Source organism: Heptranchias perlo, unplaced genomic scaffold, assembly GCF_035084215.1.
Source record: "Heptranchias perlo isolate sHepPer1 unplaced genomic scaffold, sHepPer1.hap1 HAP1_SCAFFOLD_65, whole genome shotgun sequence".
Classification (NCBI taxonomy): Eukaryota; Metazoa; Chordata; class Chondrichthyes; order Hexanchiformes; family Hexanchidae; genus Heptranchias; species Heptranchias perlo.
Window position 1 is genome coordinate 1,737,151 of NW_027139677.1, and position 5,507 is coordinate 1,742,657.

A 5,507-nucleotide genomic window follows, 5' to 3' on the forward strand; every position below is an offset into this window, starting at 1 on the left:
TTACATCAACCATATTACCCTCATCGACCCTCCTTGTTACGTCCTCAAAAAAATTCAATCAAGTTAGTCAGACACGACCTTCCCTTAACAAATCCATGCTGACTGTCCTTGATTAGTCCGTGCCTTTCTAAATGATGATTTATCCTGTTCCTCAGAATTGATTCCAATAATTTGCCCACCATCGAGGTTAGACTGACTGGCCTGTAATTACTCGATCTATCACTCTCTACCATTTTAAACAACGGTACAATGTTTGCAAGCCTCCAATCCTGCGGCACCACGCCTGTATCCAGTGAGGATTGGAAATGATGGTCAGCGCCTCAGCTATTTCCTCCTTTGCTTCTTTTAACAGCGTGGGATACATTTCATCCAGGCCTGGTGATTTATCTACTTTCAAAGATTCTAATACTTCCTCTCTCACGATATTTATCCCATCCAATATTCCACACTCCTCCTACTTAACTACAATCTCTGCGTTGTCTCTCTCTTTTGTGAAGGCAGACGCAAAGTGTTCATTAAGAACCATACCCACATCTTCCACCTCCACACATACACTTTGCTTAGCTATCCTCTTGCTCTTAATGTATTCACTAAAAGTTCTTTGGATTTTCCTCAATTTTACTTGCCACTCTTTGCTTTCCTAATTTCCATTTTAATTTCACCCCTGCACTTTCGACACTCCTCCAGGCTTTCTGCAGTATTGAGCTCTCGGTACCTGACATAAGCTTCCCTTTTTCCCTTATCTTACCCTGTATGCTCCTTGACATCCAAGGGGTTCCAGATTTGACAGTCCAACCCTGTTTCTTTGGGAACATATTTACTCTGAACCCCTGGAAACCCACTTGAATGTCTCCCATTGCTCTGACGTTGATTTACCTTCAAGTGGCTGATTTCAGACTTTTTTTTGCTAAATCACGTCTCAGTTCAGTAAAATTGGCCTTTCCCCAATTGAGAACTTTAACACGTGTTCTATCTTTGTCCTTTTCCATAACTATGCTAAAACTAACTGAACCATGATCACGACCACCAAAATGCTCTCCCACTGATACTCCTTCCTCCTGCCCAGCTTCATTTTCAAAAACTAAATCCAGAGCTGCCCACTCTCTTGTTGGGCTTGCGATATACTGGCTAAAGTTCTCCTGAATGCAATTTAATAATTTTATGCCTTCTACACCCTTCACTTTGTTTGTGTCCCAGGTTAGTTGAAATCCACTACTATTACTGCCATATTGTTTTCGCACCTCTCCGAAATTTGTGCAGATATTTGTTTTTCTATCTCCCCCTGACGCTTTGGGCACAATAGTTAGAGATAAATGAAGAGAAGGATTGGGATCTGAAAAAGTTGCCGAGGTGGATAAATCACTGGGCCCAAAGATGACGCACCCGAGGCTGTTAAAGGAAGTCGGAGAGGAGATAGGAGGGACTCTGCACAATTCCTCAAACATTCTGAGATGTAAAATATACACTTGTGCATTGAAGGAGACCAAGTGATTTATCTGTTCAAGATTGGAGGAGAGACGATAAATAGGCTAATCAGAGATCTATTCGCGATGAATCTGTTCAAGATTGCAGGAGAGAAGTTAAATCGGGTAATTAGAGATGGATTAGTGATGAATCTGTTCAAGATTGGAGGAGAGAGGATAAATCGGGTAATCAGAGATCCATTAGTCTGCGCCCGTTAGGGGCAAACACATCGAATCCGAAATTTAAGCTCGAATAAGTGAATGTTGAGACACATCGGATGATTAAATGATGCTGGAACGGATTAGCTGAAGGCAAGTCCTGTCGGAGGGGCTGTGCCGCGCTGTCGCGGGTGGTGAGGGCAGCGCTGAGGCAGTGCCGCGCTGTCGGAGTGGGGGTGGGGGAGCAGCGCTGAGGCAGTGCCGCGCTGTCGGAGTGGGGGTGGGGGAGCAGCGCTGAGGCAGTGCCGCGCTGTCGGAGTGGGGGTGGGGGAGCAGCGCTGAGGCAGTGCCGCGCTTTCGGGGTGGCAGGGCGGGCAGCGCTGAGGCAGTGCCGCGCTGAGGCAGTGCCGCGCTGTCGGGGTGAGGGTGTGTGGGGAGGGGGAAGTGCTGAGGCAGTGCCACTCTCTGATGCCAGTACGAATGGAATGCTCGACTCTTGGAGGGTCAATGCCGAAGGGTGGAGGTGGTGTTGGGCAATATTGAGGGGGTGCTCTACAGTCAGTGGCAGTAGTGAGGGAGTGCTGTACTGTCCGAGTTGCCGTGTTTCGGATGAGAGCTGAACCAAATCTGGGGCAAGTCTGCCTTCTCAGGTCGACGTAACGGATCCAATGGCCTCAGTGCCCAGACAATATTTATCATTAAACCAACGTCACTGAACCAGATGATCTGGACATTATCGAATTGCTGTTTGTGGAATCTTGCTGTGCGCAAGTTGGCTGTTAGGTTTCCTAAATTACAAAGTGACTACACTTCAAAAGTACCTCATTGGTTGTAAAAGCCTTTGGGTCGTCCTGAGGTGGTGAACGGCTCCATATAAATGCAAGTCTTTCATTCTTCCCCCCGCCCCCCCCCCCCCCCCATGGTTGACGCCATGTTCTCTTGTTCTAGACTCTGGGAAACATGTTGTTGATTTTCTTGACCATACTGTTTAGGATTTTGAATCTTTTATGAGACAAGGCCGAGCCTTCTCATACCTTCATTAAGGAAAAGTTTATGGAAAGGCCTAAATTACAAAAAACGGCAACAGAGAATGTGGAATCTCGACACTAACTGACAGCAGTTACAGAACACAAATCACACCGGAAGGGTGGACAAGGCACCAGGAGCAGGTGGGACCTGTCCAACAAAGCTGACAGCTGAAACCCAATGAAGCCACAATTGTTGCTTTCATCCGACTTGAATTAATTGGAGGCTGGAAATCCCTGGAACAAAGTGCCGACTGGTCAAGAGCACAATTCCTCTATTTGTATATTTGCAAAAGAATTTTATCTGGAAATCGTGTCACATATTTATGTTTTAAATACCATTGAAAGAGCAATGATGATATTGGCATGGTGTTCTTACAGGCGGGCGGTACTGATGTCAATCCTGGGCGGACTCTCTATGACTTTTCTTGTTGGATATTTTTGCCAGGGAGGAAATCTGTTCGTAAACTATTGGAAACCAGTTAAACTAAAACCGGGTTATGACGTGCGATATGCATCTCTCGATCTGTCAGAAATGAACTCGAGTTGCTTGAAGATAATCAGCGGTGACCCAGAATCCCTTGAAAAAGCTCTTATCAATTCGATTACAATCGCGAACAAACATAAAGTCTTCACTGAAATCGATTATTTAAAAATGACCCGAGACTGCGATTCTTTTGTTACGGAGGAACGCGATTTCCCTCTGGCCTATTCCATGGTGATCTTTGAAAAGATCGAGATGTTTGAGCGGCTCCTATGAAGCATTTACGCCCCTCAGAACGTGTTTTGCGTCCATGTGGACAGGAAGTCTCCAAAGCCGTTTCACTCGGCCGTCCAGCCCATCGCCTCTTGTTTCAGTAATGTCTTCATTGTCAGTAAATTAGAGACAGTGACGTACGCCTCATGGTCCAGGGTTCAGGCTGATCTGAATTGTATTGAAGAGTTGTTGAGGAGCTCAGTCCCCTGGAGATATCTCATCAATGTGTGTGGACAAGACTTTCCAATTAAAACCAACCGAGAGATGGTCAACACTCTCATGGCCATGAACGGCTCAAATGTGATAGATTCGGTCCCTCCACCGGGATATAAACAGGTAACTGGGCCAGCTTCATATTTGCCCAGCCGCCAAATGTAATCAAAAGGAACGGAATGGATATTTGAAGGACTGGATGATTGGAGCGTGCTCTTCATCAGACTGCAGTGACACCACACGTCACCTGAAGCACAAGGAATGTGACACGACCCCCGTCCGGTGGTCTCACAGCTCCCGCTTCACTGCATTGGAGAATCAAGCGCTGACCTGAACTTCCAGTTCGGCGGCCTCATGCCTCACATCGGATGTTTGATGTCATTCGGTATGGGCAGGAGAATAGGAGGATAACTTCACACTTAACGGTATTGGGCCTTCTTGCCAGGCAACTGAAGACGTGGCAGATGATTATTTGCTGTTTATTACTTTATTTTCAAAGCGTTGACATACTGTCCTTTCAGGTGTGTTTTTTGTTTGGCTTAATTAATTTCACGTGTCTAAATTGCAGGCTTGTGGGTGACCAGAGCAATTCTAGATAACCAACCTGCTAACATCTCCCATATCATTTCCCTTCAAGAGGCCATTTGTCGCAATGCAGTGTGCCTCCGCCTTATCATTACTGCTCGATATTCCTCTTGTGAGCCGCTCTATGTATCAGAATTTTGTAGGCAAAATTTATACAAGCAAAAACATCAGCTAAAGTCTCAATGCGTTGTTAATCGTTACTGCTGCAAGTTGTGGTGCTGTACAAAAATAGGATGAAGTCGGAAAATGAGAAATGATTGCTCTTTTATTGACTTTCAGAGACGATGGAAGTTTCATTATGCTATCCGTGGAACTGTGGTCTTAACAGATCGAGAGAAGAGCCCCCCTCCCATACGTAGCCCCATGTTTGTGGGGGCCGCATACATTCTGGTCACCAGAGAATTTGTGAGTAATTTATTTGTGAACTCGGAAATCCAGGCGTTTTTCAAGTGGTCGGAGGACACCTACAGTCCCGATGAACACATCTGGGCAACTCTGCAGAGAATGCCCGAGGTACCCGGCTCCATTCCATACACTCCCGGGCACCGCAATGTGACCCACCAATCCTTACTCGAGCAGTGAAGTGGTCATTTGAGGCTGGTGATGTAGAGAAAGGAGCCCTTTATCCGCCTTGTAGAGGGAGGATCCGTCATCTACTGTGTGTTTATGCTTCTGCAGATTTGCACTGGATCTCCCAACAGAAACCGTTTTGCGCCAACAAGTTTGATCCTGAACTGGACAACACAGCGGTGCAATGCATGGAGGAATATGTCCGACATAGAGCGATTCACGGCACAGGAAGTTAAGAGTGAATGGGGAGATATGAGCACCAGGCAGAAAGCAGGGCTGTAACAACGAATCGATAACTATTTCAGATGAAGCATTGTGCTGAATAATAATGGGGGAATATATCACACGTCAAAAAATAAATAACAGGGGACCTATTGTTAGGCCAATGAGGACCCTTGTAATGAATATGACCATGATAGTGAATGCATAATTAATTCAAACTGGAGTATTGTAAAGAATTGGACTGTGATAGAGGCTGCATCAATCGTTGGAATTGAAGCATTGTAATTAATAGGACTGTAATTTTTGCTGCATCAATCTGTGTAATTGGATCATTTTAATGAAAGGCCTGTCATATTTGCTGCATCAATCGTTGGAATTGGAGCATCGTAAATAATAGGACTGTAATAGAGGCTGCATCAATCGTTGGAATTGGAGCATTGTAATGAAAGGACTGTAATAGAGGCTGCATCAATCGTTGGAATTGGAGCATTGTAAATATTCGGACTGTAATAG

General features: G+C 45.4%; 1 pseudogene; it reads left to right on the forward strand.

The window, feature by feature from the left end:
* Positions 1–1,550: 1,550 nt before the first annotated feature.
* LOC137318125 (beta-1,3-galactosyl-O-glycosyl-glycoprotein beta-1,6-N-acetylglucosaminyltransferase 3-like) lies at positions 1,551–5,008 on the forward strand (annotated as a pseudogene).
* Positions 5,009–5,507: the final 499 nt, after the last annotated feature.